The sequence below is a fragment of the Erinaceus europaeus genome, chromosome X (assembly GCF_950295315.1).
Source record: "Erinaceus europaeus chromosome X, mEriEur2.1, whole genome shotgun sequence".
Lineage (NCBI taxonomy): Eukaryota > Metazoa > Chordata > Mammalia > Eulipotyphla > Erinaceidae > Erinaceus > Erinaceus europaeus.
The window spans coordinates 60,864,531-60,885,479 of record NC_080185.1 but is presented as its reverse complement, the minus strand read 5'-3'; the positions used below and the strand labels follow the sequence as shown (position 1 = coordinate 60,885,479).

At 38.9% G+C, this 20,949-nt stretch overlaps 1 long non-coding RNA gene and 1 pseudogene across 1 annotated transcript in view; one reads left to right on the top strand and one right to left on the bottom strand.

Moving 5' to 3' along the window:
* LOC103125586 (polycomb protein SUZ12-like) overlaps window positions 1-2,582 on the top strand; it is a 44,104-nt pseudogene extending 41,522 nt beyond the window's left edge.
* LOC132535862 (uncharacterized) overlaps window positions 1-20,949 on the bottom strand; it is a 794,128-nt gene that overhangs the window by 436,467 nt on the left and 336,712 nt on the right. The window lies entirely within an intron of this gene.

The following is a 20,949-nucleotide window of genomic DNA, read 5'->3' as shown; positions in this document are numbered from 1 at the left end:
ATAGCAGCACAATTCATAATAGCTAAAACCTGGAAGCAACCCAGGTGCCCAACAACATATGAGTGGCTGAGAAAGCTGTGGTATATATATACAATGGAATACTATGCAGCTATCAAGAACAATGAACCCACCTTCTCTGACCCATATTGGCCAGAGCTAGAAGGTATTATGTTAAGTGAGCTAAGTCAGAAAGATAAAGATGAGTATGGGATGATCCCACTCATCAACAGAAGTTGACTAAGAAGATCTGAAAGGGAAACTAAAAGCAGGACCTGACCAAATTGTAAGTAGGGCACCAAAGTAATAACCCTGAGGTGAGGGGTAGACATGCAGCTTCCTGGGACAGTGGGGGGTTGGAGTGGGTGGGAGGGATGGGTCACAGTCTTTTGGTGGTAGGAATGGTGTTTATGCACACTGCTAGTAAAATGTAGTCATATACATCACTAGTTAATTAATACGAGAGGGGGAAATTTAATTGTATGTCTCGAAGTTTTTCAAAACACAAACTGAATCTTTTCTCAATATATGCAGCGTAATTGATATGCAGACTCTCTCAAAAGCCTAGACCAAGTAGATCAGTAGCAACCAATATCACAGCTATATGCAAGATACTGGGTACTGTACAGCAAACTCTAACAAAAGGACTTTTCAAAGTTAACCCAATTACCAAATAATGTGATGATAACATTAACTATCGATTGTCTTTTTGAACCCTAAGACAGCAGGAACCTCACATCTCCACTATAGAGCCTCTACTTCCCCCAGTCCTGGAACCATTGGATGGGGCCCACTTTCCTGTATGCCTCTCCCGATCCATATCAAATAATATTGCATCTGCCGATCACAACCTAACCAACACAACAATTGCCACCTCAACATGCTTCACTTCAGACTGTGTCCAGAGACTACACGTGTGGAATGACAACCCTTCAGCTTCATTACTCGGGTGAGACCTTTCCTTTCATAGTATACTCTAATTACATCTTAGGTGGTTCACTTTCTAACAAAGTCCCAAAACCTAGATATACACCAGTTTCTGTGAGAGAGAGAGCATATGTTCACACGTATCTGTAAACTACTGCAAAATATATACCTGAAAGCAAAAGTACACTAGCGTTTGCAGTGAGTATCCCACTAAAACTTCCTCTCCACTATTCCAAGCTTTGGGTCCATGATTGCTCAACAATTTGTTTGGCTTCGTATGTTAACTCTCTTTTCAGTCACCAGGTTCCAGATGTCATTAGGATGCCGGCCAGGCTTCCCTGGACTGAAGACCCCACCAATGTGTCCTGGAGCTCAGCTTCCCCAGAGACCCACCCTACTAGGGAAAGAGAGAGGCACACTGGGAGTATGGACCGACCAGTCAACGCCCATGTTCAACGGGGAAGCAATTACAGAAGCCAGACCTTCTACCTTCTGCAACCCACAATGACCCTGGGTCCATGCTCTCAGAGGGATAGAGAATGGGAAAGCTATCAGGGGAGGGGTGGGATATGGAGAATGGGTGGTGGGAATTGTGTGGAATTGTACCCCTCCTACCCTATGGTTTTGTTAATTAATACTTTCTTAAATAAGAAAAAATCATTGACTATAGGGCTACAAACAAAAAATTCAAATGAAAGCTAACTAAAATACAAATATTTTATCAGTTCCTTCATAACAACAATACAATACAACAAACTGAAACAAAAGATGATCTGCATGATCCCCGGTGCACTCTGAATTGCTGAAAACTTCATAGTTTATTCAAGCATTCTAAACTCTAGCAGATTTATCTTCAATTATGCTTATCATCCCAAAGGTGCTAGCATAGATATTACTATAAATGAATATTATGATGGGTCCTATGCAGGAAATTCTCAAGATATTTATCGTCAACCTGGGTTTTCTCTAGTTGAAATGGTGCAGTAAAGAGAACACCCCTTACATACATCCCTTTGTGGAGGCCAAAACGAAAAAAAGCAAGTATGTCTTAATTTCCTGAATGTGAAGATGGTGAGGTGGAACAGTAATGAACTTACAGCAGTGGAAACATATTTCCATAGTGATACTTGCTTACCTCTCCATCCACAGAAATGGAAGTAGATCGTGAAGGTCACAAAAACATTTAATGCCTATGGAAAAAAAAACAGTTACACAAATTTAAATATTTTCTGATGTTAATGAGGGAGAGAAGTGATGAAACTATGGAATCTCCATATCATGACACATGGATAGATTGCTGACAATCAAATGAATAATGCCTATCTGCTTTTTTGGTAGAAGACTATGGACAGAAATTTATGTCAAAAGAATTTGTGTCATAACTTCATGATTTATCTAGTCAGAATGCACAAATTTAATCTTATTAGCATAATGTCAGTAGATAAAGCTATCACTAAGCTCCATGAAATGCAGTGAAAATTAGAAATTGGAGAATCAACTTCCCCTACAATTAAAAAAAAATCACAGAAGAACAAAATGGAACAGCAAATAGATTTAGCAAAATCAACTCAAAGGAGAAACTTTTGGAAATGGATAATGCCTCAGGGACTTCAAAACAGAGCAAATAAAAGAAAACTCTGAAAATCCCTGACCCGTGAATAAACAACGATATTGTATCCTAGGGAATTCAACCTCTAAAAAGAGCTTTGCTTTTGTTTTTATTCATATGTTCTATATAAGCACTGTCAGATTACATAAATGATTTCAACAAGGATATTTGCATCAGGATTCTGTTATTATGCAACAATAAAAATATGAGTTTTACTAATGTTAAAGCATCCTCTAGTTTGAGCTTGAAAAGCAATATTTCAAATAATGTGTTTCTAAAGTTAAATAGTTGTCTTATAAGGGGCTAGGCGGTGGCATACATTGTAGTACATAAGGCCCCATGTTAAACCCCCTGGTCCCCACCTGCAGGGGGAAAGCTTCATGAGTGGTGAAACAGTGCTTCAGGTGTCTCTATGTCTCTTTCTTTCTCTATCTCCATCACCCCTCTCAATTTCTATATATATCTAACAATAAACAAATATAATTATTTAAAAATAGTTCTTATGAAATACATTAATAATCTAGAAATTATTTCATATTTTAAAATTATAATAGTTTTTCATTTTTTACTGGTTGTTTCTCTATTTCTTAATTGTGAGACATTGTCTTATGGAGAAAACATTGGATCATGATTCCTTTCTTTTAAAATTGAACATAGTTCATAGCAGCACAATTTGTAGTAGCCCAAATTTGGAAGCAACCTAATTATCCAACAACAGATGAGTGGCTAAAAAAGTTGTGGGTTATATATACAATGTGCTACTCATGAGCTACTAAGAATGATAAAGTCACCTTCTTTTCCTCATCTTGGATGGATGGAGCTTGAAGAAATCATGTTAAATCAGATAAGCCAGAAAATTAAGAATGAATATAGGATGAGCTCACTCACAGGCAGAGATTGAGAAATACGAATAGAAAATGGCAAATCAGAGACTTCCAGAGGTGGGGCTACAGAGCAGCAGCAGCAGCTTTGTTTCTTTCCTCTCCTCTCCTCTCCTGGGTCAACTAGGAATACCAGAGGATCTGGAACAGCAACTAGAACGACTTCAGGAACCCACCAAATTACTGGTGAGTGCAAATACATATGGCTTGTGGACAGAGATGAGCCTAGGGAGAGATTAAGTGGCTGGTAACAGTCCAGCAGTTTACCAGTTGAGACACCAAATCCAGTCTGTTTCACCAACAAAAATATGGCTGAAGGGAGGAGAGGACTACCTAAGACTCACCAAATACAACTGTGAGTCTCCATTGCTACTGCCCTCAGAAGCTGGAACATCAGGGGGAAACCCTATGCTGACACACCAGGCGACAGAGAACTAACCATGAGACTCAAGAGGTCTATACCTCAGTGGCTTAGTGGAGGCGCTGTGAGAGTCTCCTTGCATAACCACTGTACTATCTCTCCCCTACCCTGCTTTATCTGTAAGTCAGGAGTGAGGGAATAAGCTAAGAAGCCTACTTATAGTTTAAAAGCCCTCAGGCTCCCATAGCCTACAGAGAAGTAAAAGAAGAAAAGAGGCTTTTAAACCACTGTGCTCCAACTCAGGGATTAAAATAATATTGGAACATTTGTTTCAATTTCCACAAATGTGAACTCTTTAAGTACTTTACTGACACATAAGTCAATCCAGGCAATAGTAATCAGTAATTTGAAAAGTACTGAGAGACAGACCTCATAACATACTATATAGAATGGTTAAACCAACAAGAAGAAATATTGGAGAAATGAACCAGGACAAGCTTCCAGCTAAAAGCCCCCCAAAGGTTGAAGCACAAAACGATGAGGTCAACATACAAACACTAGTTAAGGAAATAATCACAGGAATGAGTAAAGAGTTTGAAAGAATTGTCATCAGAAATGCAGAAACAACAAACAAGACTCTGGAAGAAAACACTAGTTATCTCAAGGTTATTAGAGAGATGAAAGCTGAAATAGCTGAGCTAAGAACACAACTAGCTGAACAAGCTAAAACTGTATCAGAACAGGGTAACAAAATGAACTCCAGAAAACAGTAGAGGGGAGAGAGAATAGAATCAATGAGGCTGAAGACAGAATTAGCATGATAGAGGATGAAGTAGAGACAACTAAAAAAGAAGTAATAGATCTCAAAAAGAGATTGATACTGAAAACAACAACAGAGACCTATGGGATGACTTCAAAAGCATTATTGGCTTACCAGAGGAAGAAAGAGAGGGAAAGGAAGAAAGCAGTCTTCGGGACATAATAGCTGAGAACTTCTCTAGTCTAGACAACATCAAAGACATAAAGGGTCAAGAAGCCCAGAGGGTCCCAAACAGAAGACTTAAAGACTAACTGAGACTTAAAGACACCAAGACACATCATATTTAGGATGGAAAGGAATAAGGATAAAGAAAGTCTCCTAAAGGCTGCAAGAGAAAAACAAAGAATCACCTACAGAGGAAAACCCATAAGATTAGCAGCAGACTTTTCCACACAAACATTAAAGGCCAGAAGAGAATGTCAAGGTATCTATCGAGTGCTCAACGAGAAAGGCTTTCAAGCAAGAATACTGTATCCTGCTAGACTGTCATTCAGACTAGATGGAGACATAAAAACCTTCTCAGGATTTCTCGGGGCCAAGATGGCGACTGGAATGTAGCAGCACCCGTGGGCTCTGACATCAACTGCTAGAAAGCCTTGAAATCCTGGCCTTCAGTGGGACAAACAAGGAGCCATCCTAAAGGTAGACCTGGGAGGTGATTATAATTCAATTTGGGTTAAAAATTAGATCAACAAGAAAGGAAATTTCTTGATTATTTCTCTCAGCCCCCCTCTCCCCATAACCAGACCTCAGGGGTAGGGAGCTGCTGCTAGCAGGCTCCCCATGGAGCTCCTTTCTTTACCAAGATTCCTGGCCCACCAGGGTGCCATTAAAACCTGCTTCCAAATTTCTAGGCTATTTCTGTTGTTCCTCTGAGTAAGGGACTTAGACCCATTCAAGTGACAATTAGCTAATCAAACAAGCCTCACCCAGTCTGCTTGAAAGTTGTTTTTTTTTCTTTTTTTTTCACGTTTGTTTTGTATTGTGTTTTCTATCTCAATCAGTTGTCTAGACTAAATGTACATAGGCTAACAGGGAGCTTTCCAAGCTGTAGACCCACTGCTTGGGCTTTTTACACTGTTGTATTTTACATATACTATTATATATACACGCATATCCCTTCCCCCCCCCCGCAGGTGACCAAAATTAACTCTTACTATACATTCCATTGCTAGACGACAAGAATTATCACCCACTGTGAGAGAAACTTGTCTCACTTTTCATACCTCCTCTATACACTATCACCCTTCTCCCACCTCCAAGCCAATTAAATATATATATACAACTCTCCTTTCACTGCTTTTTTTTCTATTTCCTTCTTTTTTCTTTTCTCTATTTTCCCTCCTGTCTTCCTTTCTCCCTTCCTCCTCCCTCTGCCTTCTGAATTCACTGATACTTATTTGTGAACTATTTCAGGGAAGAAGTCTGACTCAGAGCAGACTATATTTGTGTGTGTCTCTGCTCTACTTCCCCTTCCCGTCTTGATGCCCCTAGAATCTACAGTGGACAGTAGATTTGTATGATTATCTATTCCTGCTATCCCTTTTTTCCTTTCTCTTTCTTTTTCATTGAGATTTGGTTGCTATTTTTTCTTGAACTGAAGACATTGTGGGACGAACTGGTATTGGTTAAACTGCTTCAGTCATTGCTTTACTTACTATTGTAATTTCTGAGGGTGGTGATTGCATTTGTCATAAAGGGATTTAGTATAATGTGGCTTGTACATAAAACAAAGCAGCTGAGGAAAAACAGAACATAAAAATAAAAAAACACATTAAAGTGGGTAGATCAAGAGCAAATAAAACTGCTAATACAATGAATGAAGACAAGAGCCTAGAAGAAACTACAAATCAGCCAGAAGTAACCATAGATAAGAAAAGCATGCAAGCAATAATAAATCTATTAATCACAGAAATGAAAACAACTTTGGAGGAAAGGAATAGCAGTATTAGAGAAACAACAGACAAGACCCTCAAGGAAAATACTAACTACCTTGAGGCAATTAGAGAACTGAAAGCTGAAATAGCTGTAATGCAGAAAGCAGCCAAGGGAAGGGAAAGCAGACTAGCAGAAGCAGAAAACAGAATTAGCCAGACAGAGGATGAGCTAGTGAAAAACTAAGAAAGAGGTGAAAGAGCCCAAAAAGACATTGAGAGACACTGAAAACAACAACAGAGACATATGGGATGATCTCAAAATAAGTAACATTCGTATAATTGGCCTGCCAGAGGAAGAAAGAGAGGAAGGGGAAGCAAGCATTCTAGAGGAAATTATGAGAAGAAAACTTCCCAGACCTGAACAACAGAAAGAACATTAAGATGCAAGAGGCTCAGAGAGTCCCAAACAGAATCAACCCAGACCTGAAGACACCAAGACACATCATAGTCACAATGAAAAGAAGTAAGGATAAAGAAAGGATTGTAAAGGCTGCAAGAGAAAAACAAAAAATCACATGCAGGGGAAAACCTGTAAGACTATCAGCAGACTTCTCTACCCAAACTCTAAAGGCCAGAAGAGAATGGCAAGATATTTTTCGAGCCCTGAATGAAAAAGGGTTTCAACCAAGGATAATATATCTCGCTAGACTTTCATTCAAACTAGATGGAGTCATCAAAACCTTCTCAGACAAACAATAGTTAAAGGAAGCAACTATCACCAAACCTGCTCTGAAAGAGGTTCTAAAAGACCTCTTATAAACAAGAACATCACTATAATACTTGCAACATATCAAATAAAAACTTGTTGAACAGTGGCACTACAACACATTAAATCGATAATATCAGTAAATGTCAATGGCTTAAACTCACCCATCAGAAGGCACAGAGTGGTAGGATGGATCAGAAAACATAACCCAACCATATGCTGCTTGCAAGAATCCCATCTGTCACAACAAGATAAACACAGACTTAAAGTGAAAGGATGGAAAACTATCCTACAGGCTAATGGACCACAAAAAAGGCAGGAACAGCCTTTCTCATCTTTGAAACAATAGATTTTAAATTAAATAAAGTAATAAAAGATAGGCAAGGTCATTACATAATGACTAAAGGATCAATCAGCCAAGAAGACATAACAATTATTAACATCTATGAATCCAATGAGGGACCATTTAAATACATCAAACACCTTCTCAAAGAACTTCAAAAAACATCAATAGTAATACAATAATAGTGGGAGACTTTAACACCCAACTCTCACACTTAGACAGGTCAAAAAAACACAGAATCAACAAAGAAACAAGAGAATTAAATGAAGAGATGGACAGACTAGACCTCTTGGACATTTTCAGAGCTCTTCACCCCAAAAAATTGGAATACACATTCTTTTCAAATGCACACAACACATATTCAAGGATAGACCACATGTTAGGCCACAAAGATAGGATCAATAAATTCAAGAGCATTGAAATTATCCCAAGTATCTTCTCAGACGACAGTGGAGTAAAACTAACATTTAACAACAAACAGAAAATTATTAAAAGTCACAGAATCTGGAAACTAAACAACATACCGCTTAAGAACCACTGGGTCAGAGAGACACTCAAGCAGGAAATTCAAATGTGCCTGGAAACAAATGATAATGAAGACACAACCTATCAAAATACTTGGGACACAGCTAAAGCAGTACTGAGAGGGAAACTCATAGCCATATAATCACATATTAAACAACAAGAAAAAACCCAAATAAACAACCTTACTGCATACCTTAAGGACTTAGAGGAAGAGGAACAAAGGAACCCTAAAGCAACCAGAAGGACAGAAATCACTAAAATTAGAGTAGAAATAAAAAACATCAAAAATAAGAGAACCATACAGAAGATCAATGAAGCCAAATGTTGGTTCTTTGAAAAATTAAACAAGATTCACAAACCCCTAGCCAGACTCAATAAACAAAAAAGGGAGAAGATTCAAATTCATAGAATTGTAAACGATAGAGGAGATATCACAACTGACACCACAGAAATCCAGAAAATCATGCGAGACTTCTATGAAGAACTATAAGCCACCAAGCTAGAAAATCTGGAAGAAATGTAAGAATTCCTAGAAGCATATGCCCTTCCAAAACTGAACCAAGAAGAACTACAAAACCTAAATGCAACAGTCACAGACAAAGAAATCGAGACTGTTATTAAGAATATCCCCAACAACAAAAGTCCTGGACCAGATGGCTTCACAAACGAATTCTACAAAACCTTTAGGAAACAGTTAACAGGTATAACAGGTGTGCAGTTATCCACACTCCTAAAGATTTTCCATAAGATCGAAGAAACAGGAACACTCCCTTCCACTTTCTATGAAGCCAACATCATTCTGATACCCAAAGCAGATAGAGACAAAACAAAAAAGGAAAACTACAGACCAATATCTCTGATGAACATAGATGCCAAAATATTAAACAAGATCTTGGCCAACCGGATACACCAGCACATCAAAAAGATTGTTCATCATGAAAATGTGGGATTCATCCCAGGAATGCAAGGCTGGTTCAATATCCGTAAGTATACCAATGTCATTCACCACATCAATAAAAGTAAAGCGAAAAACCACATGATTATCTCAATAGATGCAGAGAAAGCCTTTGACAAAATCCAACACCCATTCATGCTCAAAACTCTACAAAAAATGGGAATGATAGGAAATTTCTAAAGATAGTGGAATCCATATATAGCAAACCAACAGCCAATATCATACTCAATGGACAGAAGTTGAAAGCATTTCCTCTCAGATCAGGGAAAAGACAGGGATGCCCACTATCACCATTACTCTTCAAAATAGTATTGGAAGTTCTTGCCATAGCAATCAGGCAAGAGAAAGAAATCAAAGGAATACAGATTGGAAGGGAAGAAGTCAAACTCTCACTATTTGTAGATGACATGATAATATACATAGAAAAACCTAAAGAATCCAGTAGAAAACTACAGGAAGTTATTAGGCAATATAGCAAGGTATCATGCTACAAAATCAATGTACAAAAATCAGTGGCATTTCTCTATGCAAACACTAAAACTGAAGAAGAAGCCATCTAGAAATCACTCCCATTCACTGTTGCAACAAAATCAATAAAATACCTAGGAGTAAAGCTGACCAAAGAAGTGAAACACTTGTATACTGAAAACTATGAGTCACTCTTCAAGGAAATAGAAACTGATACCAAGAAATGGAAAGACATCCCATGCTCATGGATCGGAAGAAGAAACATCATCAAAATGAATATTCTCCCCAGAGCTATATACAAATTTAATGTGATACCCATCAAAGTAACACCAAGCTTCTTTAAGAAAATAGAATAAACACTACAATCATTTATCTGGTACCAGAAAACACCTAGAATTGCCAAAATCATCTTGAGGAAAAGAAACATAAATGGAGACATCACACTCCCAGATCTCAAACTATATTATAATGCCATCATCATCAAAACAGCCTGGTACTGGAACAAAAATAGGCACACAGACCAGTGGAACAGAATTGAAAGTCCAGATCTAAACCCCCATACCTATGGACATCTAATATTTGATAAGGGGGCCGGAAGTATTAAATGGAAGAAGGAGGCTCTCTTCAATAAATGATGCTGGGAAAACTGGGTTATAACATGCAGAAGAATGAAATTGAACCACCTTATCTCACCAAAAAAAAAAATCAACTCCAAATGGATCAAAGACCTGCATATCAGACCGGAAACTATCAAATACTTAGAGGAAAACATTGGTGAATCACTTTCCCACCTAAACCTCAAGGACATCTTTGATGAAACAAACCCAGTTGCAAGGAAGACTAAAGTAGAAACAAACCAATGGGACTACATCAAATGGAAAAGCTTCTGCACAGCCAAAGAAACTATCACACAAACAGACACCTCACAGAATGGGAGAAGATCTTCACATGCCATACATCAGACAAGAGACTAATCACCAAAATATACAGAGAACTCAGCAAACGTAGCACCAAAAAAAGCAAATGACCCCATCCAAAAATAGGCAGAGGATATGAACAAGACATTCACTTCAGAGGAGATCCAAAAGGATAACAAACATGTGAAAAACTGTTCCAGGTCGCTGATTGTCAGAGAGATGCAAATAAGGACAACATTGCGATACCACCTCACTACTGTGAGAATGGCATACATCAAAAAGGACAGCAGCAACAAATGTTGGAGGGGCTGTGGGGACAAAGGAACCCTTCTACACTGCTGGTGGGAATGTAAATTGGTCCAGCCTCTCTGGACCGCAGTCTGGAGAACTCTTAGAAGGCTAGACATAGACCTTCCATATGACCCAGTTATTCCTCTCCTGGGGATATACCATAATGCCCAAGCAAATGATGTGTGTACATCTATGTTCATAGCAGCACAATTCATAATAGCTAAAACCTGGAAGCAACCCAGGTGCCCAACAACAGATGAGTGGCTGAGAAAGCTGTGGTATATATACACAATGGAATACTATGCAGCTGTTAAGAACAATGAGCCCACCTTATCTGACTCATCTTGGACAGAGCTAGAAGGAATTATGTTAAGTCAGCTAAGTCAGAAAGATAAAGATGAGTATGGGATGTCCCCACTCATCAACAGAAGTTGAGAAAGAAAAACAGAAAGGGAAACTAAAAGCAGGATCTTATTATATCGAGAGCAAGGCACCAATGTAAAAACACTGTGGTGAAGTAGAGGGTGGCCATTGGGCTTCCTGGCACAGGGGAGGGTGGGGGAGCGGGGGTGGGTGGTGGGAATGGGACACAGTCTTTTGGTGGTGGGAGTGGTGTTTATGTATAATCCTATTAAAGTGTAAACATTATATAAACCACTATTTAATTAGTATGAGAGGCGAAAACCTGATGATATGTCTAGAACTTCTTAAAACACAGACTGTCTTTGATATGTTGTTTCTCCCAAAAGTCTAGACTAGGGAGAACAGAAGCAACCCATAGCACAGCTATATATAAGATGCTGGGTACTATACCCCAAACCCTATCAAAAGGACTTTCCAAAGTTAACCCTATCACCAAATAATGGGATGATAACATTAACTATCCATTGTCTTCTTGAACCCTAAGACAACAGCAACCTCACATTTCCACTATAGAGCCTATATTTCCCCCAGTCCAGGATCCTTAGGGTGGGGCCCACTTTTCTGCATGCTGCTCTCAATTCAAATCAAATAATATTGCATCTGCTGATCACAACCTAATCAATGCAACGAGTGCCACCCCAGCATGCTTCACTTCAGACTGTGAACAGAGACTTCAGGTGTCGAATGACAACCCTTCAGCTTCATCACTAGGGTAAGACCTTTCCTTTAATAGTATTCTCTAATTCCATTCCATGTGTTCCACTCCCCAAAAAAGTCCCCAAACCTAGATATAGTCCAGGTCCCCTGAGATAGAGCATAGGTTCACCCGTGCCCATAAACTGGGTGAAAAATATATACCTGAAAGCAGAAGTACACAAGAGCATGCAGGGAATACCCCCAACACTTCATCTGCACTACTACAGTTTTTAGGTCCATGATTATTCAACAATTTTTTTTGCCTTTGTATGTTAACTCTTTTCAGCCACCAGGTTCCAGATGCTGACCAGACTTCCCTGGACAGAGGATCCCATCAATGTGTATTGGAGCGCCACTTCCTCAGAGCCCCACCCTACTAGGGAAAGAGAGAGGCAGACTGGGAGTATGGATCGACCAGTCAACGCCCATGTTCAGGGGGGAAGCAATTACAGAAGCCAGACCTTCCACCCTCTGCAACCCACAATGACCATGGATCCATACTCCCAGAGAGATTGAGAATGGGAAGGCTATCAGGGGTCGGGGTGTTATGTGGAGATCGGGTTATGGGAATTGTGCAGAATTGTACCTCTCTTATTCTATGGTTTTGTTAATGTCTCCTTTCTTAAATAAATTAAAAAAAAACCTTCTCAGACAAGCAACAGTTGAAAGAATCAACTATCACCAAGCCTGCCCTGAAAGAAGTTCTGGAAGGTGTCCTATAAACAGTCAGACCACCATAAGTATGCCATATATCAGAACACTCTAAAAATCTATAAAAATAGCATTAAAATATCTTCAATCTTTGATATCAATGGCCTGAATTCACCTATTAAAAGACACAGAGTAGGAAGATGGATCAGAAAACATAACCCAGCAATATGCTGTCTACAGGAAACCCACCTAACTCAAGACAAACACAGACTCAACGTGAAAGGATGGAAAATTATCATACAAGCCAATGTCCCACAAAAAAGGGCAGGAACTGCTATTCTCATAACTGACACGATAGACTTTAAAATTTAAAAAAATTATAAAGATAGGGATGGGCATTACTTAATGTTTAGAGGATCATTCAATCAAGAAGGCTTAACAATTATTAACATCTATGCACCCAATGAGAAGCCATCTAAATACATCAAATATCTACTGAAAGAACTACAGCAATATATTAACAGCAACACTGTCATAGTAGGGGACTTCCACACCCCACTCTCTCAACTTGACAGATCATCCAGGCAGAAAATAAATAAAGAAATGAGAGAGCTAAATGAGGCCATAGATAAACTAGAATTATTGGACATTTCATTCATCCAAGAAACTGGAACACACATTTTACTCAAGTACACATGGGTCATTCTCAAGGATAGACCATATGTTAGGCCACAAAGATAACATCAGCAATTTTAAGATCATTGAAATCATCCCAAGCATCTTCTCAGACCATAGTGGAATTAAACTAACACTTAATAATCAACAAAAGATTAGTAATAGTTCCAAAATGTGGAAGCTCAACAGTACACTACTTAAGTTTTATTGGGGGAAGTAAAGTTCTTTAATCTTCTATCACATGGAATATATAGTTCTAGTATAAATCTCTGAATAAAATAATGGCATAAGGCTTTTTTGTTAAGGTTATCTGATTAAAGGCACTCTGATATAGCTTTACAAAAGTGTATATAATACATTTGGTGAATAATAGTACTGGATCACACTGTACATTTACTTACATTCACATGTTAAAACATCAGAATATTATATATCAACTACATACCATTAAAAATGAAAAAAAATCCAGTAAACAAGTAGAATATTTCATATAAAGAGCTTGCCAAACTCAACAACAAGAAAACAAATAACCCCATCCAAAAATGGGAGAAGGACATGGACAGAATATTCACCACAGAAGAGATCCAAAAGGCCGAGAAACACATGAAAAAATGCTCCATGTCTATGATTGTCAGAGAAATGCAAATAAAGACAGCAATGAGATACCACTTCACTCCTGTGAGAATGTCATACATCAGAGAAGGTAACAGCAGCAAATACTGGAGAGGTTGTGGGGTCAAAGGAACCTTCCTGCACTGCTGGTGGGAATGTAAGTTGGTTGAAACCCCCTGTGTAATCAGTCTGGAGAACTCTCAGAAGGCTAGAAATGGACCTACCCTAGGATCCTGCAATTCCTTTCCTGGGGATATATCCTAAGCAACTTAACACACCCATCCAAAGAGATCTGTGTACACATATGTTCTTAGCAGCATATTTGTAATAGCCAAAACCTGGAAGCAACCCAGGTGTCCAACAACAGATGAGTGGCTGAGCAAGTTGTGGTATATATACAAAATGGAATACTACTCAGCTATAAAAAATGGTGACTTCACCGTTTTCAGCCGATCTTGGATGGACCTTGATAATTTCATGTTAAGTGAAATAAGTCAGAAACAGAAGGATGAATATGGGATGTTTTCACTCTCAGGCAGAAAAAAAAAAGAAAGTGGCAAATCAAAGTAGAACTTAGACTGGGTTTGGTGTATTGCACCAAAGTAAAGAACTCTGAGGAGGAAGGGGAGTTTTTAGACTCTAGTGCATGATGTTAGGACCTAAGCTGGAGGTGAGAGTGTTTTGCAGAAAATTAAGAAATTTTACTCATGTATCAAAACTGTACTTTCTGTAAACCATTAATTCCCCCAATAAAAAGAAAAGAACCAGCCTTGAGCAATGACACCCCAGAGATGACAAATAAACAAATGAATAAGAATTTTGAAAATTAAAAAATGAAGCTTCTATAGAATTAAGTTGCCTTGATATTTGCAATCAGATCTTGATATTTGACTTTGAAATAATTTATAAATATATAATGAAAAATTATAGTACAAGATTTTTTTTTCTTTATTGGGGGGATTATTGGTTTATATTCGACAATAGAATACAGTAGTTTGTACATGTGTACCATTTTTCAGTTTTCCTCCATAACGATCTAACCCCCTCTAGGTCCTCCTCTGCCATCAAGTTCCAGGACCTGAACCCTTTCCCCCACCCCATAGTCTTTCACTTTGGTGCAAGATATTTTATATAAGTTCATTTTACATTTTAAATAGCACTTTTCCATCATATACCTGCTGGAGAAGATCTTTACTTTTCACATTATTGACAGTGAAAGTTCATGTTGGTTTCTAATTTGATACTGATTTACAAAATTACATGTCAACAGGGGTATAAGTCCACACCATTCCTATCACTAGAGTTCTGAATCCCAAGTCTCTCCACTGACCACAGTTCTCCCAAGGTTGCAGATATGGGTTGACTATTATCTTTACATCTTTATAACTATCTGTCTACATTTGTATATATGTGTCCCTTTTTTCTTTCAGGTTCAGTCCTCTCTTCCCCTGCAAGCCACACATCACATTATTACTACATCCACATACTTCTCTCATTTTTTTCCCTTCTCTGGGACCTGATGGAGCTGGAGTCAGAGCCCTCTTATCCACTTCCTCCTATCACTTCTCCCCCACTGGGAGTATGGATCAAAGTTGTTTTTTGGGGTGCAGAAGCTAGGAGCTCTAGCTTCTATAATTGCCTCTCTGCTGGAATTGGGAATTGGCAGCCTTTTTTTTTTTCATCTTTTTCTAGTGAGGCAGGGCTCTGGAGAGGTGAGGTTCCAGGACACATTGGTGAGGTTGTATGCCCAGACAAGTCAGGGTGGAAACATGGTCGCATTAGCAACTTGGTGTCTGGAAGGTGGCAGCACATAAAGTGAGACAAAATGGTTAATGAATAGGAATCACAAAGTAGGAACAGGGTAGATGAGATTGGGGTTGTTGGGGTGCAAGAAAGCTCAAAAATCAACTTAAGGCATATTTCTAGGGGTCCACTACTATGGTAGTTTTTGCTTGAGTTTGATAGCTAGCATGAAGTTGGACAGAACCATTGTCTGAGAAAATGGTGTCAGAGTAGAGAAAAGGACTAGATGTTTATCAGGATCAACTTACAAAAAACTTTTCTAGATACACAATGCTAGTTATTACACTTATGGTGACCACAAAACAAAGCAGGGAAAAGAGATTTTATACTGTGGAAAACTGTATTGGTTGCCGAGAGAATTTCATTCCACTCTCTCCTTGCCTGTAGGGTTTGTGAAGAAAAATCTGATTAAAGTCTGACAGCAGCTCTACCTTTGTATGGAACTAGAAGATATTCCATGTTCATAGCTTGGAAGAATTAACATCATCAAAATGAATATATTACCAGAGCCATATACAGATTTAATGCTATCCCCATCAAGATCCCAAACACATTTTTTTTTTCTCAGCAGAGTTGAGAAATTCAATTAATTTTATTTTTTATTTTTACTTATAAAAAGGAAACATTGACAAAACCATAGGATAAGAGGGGTACAACTTTGCACAATTCCCACCACCAGACCTCTGTATCCCGTCCCCTCCCTTGATAGCTTTCCTATTCTTTAACCCTCTGGGAGTATGGACCCAAGATCATTGTGTGATGCAGAAGGTTGAAGGTCTGGCTTTTGTGATTGCTTCCCCACTGAACATGGGCATTGACAGGCCGATGCATACTCCCAGTCTGTGTCTCTCTTTCCCTAGTGGGGAAGGGCTCTGGGAAAGCAAAGCTCCAAGGTACATTGTTGGGGTTGTCTGTCCAGGGAAGTCTGTCCAGGGAAGTCTGGTTGGCATCTGGAACCTGGTGGCTGAAAAGAGAGTTAAAATACAAAGCCAAACAAATTGTTGAACAACCATGGACCTAAAAGCTGGAATAGTGCAGATGAAGAGTTGGTGGGTGGGTGGGGGTCCCCTCCATTTTCTTGATAGCTAGTAGGCATATTTTAGTTATATTCCAAAGGGCCTGTGGCTATACTATTTTTTTTTCTTTTTTCCCCTGAGCCTGAAATCTGATATGCAGGTGGATCCAAGTTATTGTCTGGGGTATATGTATATGTCATGGCTGGAAAAAGGACCAGAAAGCTGGATCAGGGAAGTGAGTAGCTCCCTAATATGGAAAAGTGGTATAAATATTGTTAACTGTAAACCCCATCGATTGTATGTGATCTGGGGCCCATAATTAGCTTAGAAGCCTGTGTGACCTCAACATCCTCTAGATCTGAGCTCACATTCTGTGGTCATGAGTAGGAACCTTCCATGCTGCCCCAGTATCGACCCATCTTCCTCAGTTGTAGCACAGATTATGTTGTCCAGCCTCCCTTTGGAGAATAGAACATTCTCTACCTTTGTTGATCCAAGTTGAGGACAACGTCCTCTGTGGGCCCACAAAGGGCTCTATTTTGTTGTTCCTGATAGAAATGAAGGGTAACAATGGATAGAGGGATTTATTCGAGTTCTAGGCCCATCAAGTCTGTTTGGGAATCTCAGGATTCCCCAATTAGGGCCCCAGCTACCAACCACATTTCTTAGGAGGATAGAAAGTATACTACAAATCTTTATCTGTAACCAGAAAAGACCTAGAATTGCCAAAACAATCTTGAGAAGAAAGAACAGAACTGGAGGCATCACACTCCCAGATCCAGAGAGGAATTGCAGGATCATAGGGTAGGTCCATTTCTAGCCTTCTGAGAGTTCTCCAGACAGTTCCCCATAGAGGTTGGACCAATTTACATTCCCACCAGTAGTGCAGGAAGGTTCCTTTAACCCCACAACCTCTCCAGTATTTGCTGCTGTTACCTTCTCTGATGTATGACATTCTCACAGCAGTGAAGTGGTATCTCATTGTTGTCTTTATTTGCATTTCTCTGACAATCAAAGACATGGAGCATTTTTTCATGTGTTTCTCAGCCTTTTGGATCTCTTCTGTGGTGAATATTCTGTCCATGTCCTTCACAAATTTTTGGATGGGGTTGTTTTCTTGTTGTTGAGTTTGGCAAGCTCTTTATATATTTTGGTTATTAAACTCTTGTCTGATGTAAAGATCTTCTTCCAGTGGTTTCTTTTGCTATGCAGAAGCTTTTTAATTTGATGTAGTCCCATAGGTTTATGCTTGCCTTAGTCTTCTTTGTAATTGAATTTGTTTCATTGAAGATGTCTTTAAAATCTATGCGGAAAAGAGTTCTGGCAATATTTTCCTCTAAGTATCTGATAATTTCTGGTCTAACATCCAAATCCTTAATCCATTTGGAATTTACTTTTTGATTTGGTGAAATATAGTGGTTCAGTTTCATTCTTCTGTCTAATTTTAAAGGATAGATTATTTGTGGCTGGAAATTCTTATATTTTAATATTTTCTTCTTGCCTATATAGTTGTGATGAAAAAAAATGGTAAGAGCTTAATGATTCTACCTCTGTATATCAGTTTCTTTGTTTCCCTAGCCTCTAATATATTTTTTCCCTTTTCCCTTGTTTTGGATAATTTTACTATGATGTGTCTTAGTGTGTTCCATTTTGAATTCAGGAATTGGGTTTTGACTTCCTAAGAATTTCTGCTGTGACTTCTTTGAATATGTTCGCTGTTCCTCTCTACCTCTCTTCTTCCACAGAGATCCCAATAACTCTCACATTTGTCTTTTTCGTAGAGTCTTCAGTTTCATGGAGCACTGCTTTATTTTTCCTAAGCCTTTCCTATCCCACATCTCTAAATTCAGTGTGGTGGTTGCATCTGGTAGCCCTAATGTTTACTCCTCAACCTGCATTAGTCTACTTCCTAGGCCTGTTGTTACCTGAGCCTTAACTGCATTCAAGTTGTCATTAATATCCTGTAGCTCTGTGTAGAGTTCTTCCTTCATTTTTTCCAACTTTATATCAAATTCTACTTGGAGTTTTCCTTCTGTGCCTTATAACTCTTTCTTTAAACAATTTTTCAATTCATGAGTATGCTTCTACTTGTCAGATTTAATTTGTTGAATTGACTTAGTAATGAGTTTTAAATTGACATTTTTCCTGCATCTATATACAACTGATGTTCTTCAGTAGATTCTGGCATGAATGTGTATTGAATACTGCTAACTGTGTGTATTTAGTGTGGTTTCCTTTGTTGAGCCAAAGGTGGCACTGTGGCTTTAGTGTTGGATTTCCCTGTTTATATATCATGGAGGGGGGATTTGTGGGGAGAGACTCTATCACTTTTCATAGGCCAGTTTATTGTCTGTGATGCTAACATAGGGTCTGTCATGTTTTCATTCTCTGAGAAGTAACATCATGGGAAATTTGCTTCCTCCTGTATACTCAAAGAACAAGCAGGACTTATTTTCCCCAGTAAGTTATGGGTTATGTGCAGACTATACAGATTTAGTTCTCAGCCAGGTTTTTTTTTTTACTTAAATACTGGTGAGTCCTTGCAGTCAATTAAATATCCTGTTGCTCCTGAGTTCACAGGTTAAGCTTCCAGATATTCCCCACTATCCTGCTGCCAAGATCTGCTCAACTATGTGGCCACCAAGGTGGTGTTGGTTGCTGCTAAGAACAGGTTCTTAAGTCCTAAGAATCTTTCCTTCATTTTTTTTTTCATCCACTGATGACCTGTGGCTATGTCAGTTTCTTCAAAAATGCCAGTTGTAATTTGACAAATTTTTAGGAGAATTTTCATTGGTTTAACTAGGTGATCAGGTGTTGTGTGGTAGCTGCTGCTCCAAGGCCACACCTCCAGAAATCTCAGTAGTTATAACATGTGTGCTCAACTAGTTGTGCTACTGCATGGCTCTAATAGTTTTAACTCAAAAGTATACTTTCAGTAATCTGATAATAGACATAAATGTATACCTACAAGTATGAGTGCAAAACAGCATAAAATTGAACAAAAATTGTGAAGCCAGATAAGTTGTTGAAATAGAACCAAAGAAGGACTTAAGGATAAGGAAGAATAATGGACATGGAAGTTACCAATAACTATCATCCTAACTAGTCAGGGTCTCAGGTAAATATGGTCAGGCTTTCAAGGAATGGACAATTCTTCTTGCTAGTAACATAATTTGAGATAATGAAGGAAAAAGCTCTTTAATTTATAGAAAATATGTATGAAGATATAAAAAATCTACTTGAAATATTATTGAATGTGATGTTGTTTCACAAGAAAAACAAAGGAAACAACTTTTATGTATAAATAAGCATCAAACCAGGATCAGCACTATTCATAGAACAAAATAATTTATACAAACTTGTTTTATTTGAAAAAGAACCTAGGACTCAAATATAGTTCAACAACAGTAAATTTAAAAAAGTATTTGAGCAGGCCAGGCGGTGGCGCACCAGGTTAAGCGTACATAGTATGCAGCTCAAAGGACCCACATAATAATCCCAGTTTGAGCCGGCCCCCCTCCCCTCCCCCCCCCATCTGCAGAGAGGGAAGGGGGAGATAGAAAGGGAGAGGGAGTCGGGCAGTAGTGCAGCGGCTTAAGTGCACGTAGCGCAAAGCCCAAGGACCAGCATAGGGATCCCAGTTCGAGCCCCCGGTTCCCCACCTGCAGGGGTGTCCCTTCACAGATGGTGAAGCAAGTCTGCAGGTGCCTATCTTTCTCTCTCCTTGTCTTCCCCTCCTCTTTCCATTCCTCTCTGTCCTATCTAACAACGATGACATCAATAACAATAATAACTACAACAACAATGAAAAACAACCAGGGCAACAGAAGGGAAAATAAATAAATATAAAAAAGAGAGGTGAAACAGAAGAATTGAGACACCCACAGTACTACTCCACCACTGGTAAAGATTCCTCCCTTGCCCCATTGTATGGTGCTCCCACATCTTTGCTGAGGGCTTGAATTCAAGTTCTTGCACATGGTAAAATATGCACTTCACTGGGTAAGCTATCTCCCAACCCCTAAACAACATAAATGTATTTTCTTAGTCCCAGATTGAGGGCCAGGTAGTGGCACATCCATTAGAGCATACTTGTTACTACTATGTGTGAAGACCAAAGTTCAAGTCCTTGGCCTCCAACTGCTGGGGGGAAGCTTCATGAGCAGTGGAGCAGGGTTGACCATCTTTCTCTCTCTTAAATAAAATGACCCCCAGGAGTAGTGAAGCCATGCAAGCACCAAGACCCATAATTTCATTAGGGTTAATGAAAACAGTTTCTAGAGTGATATTCTAAACTCAGTAATGGCTATAATTGTATCTGGGCTCGCTTTCTAGA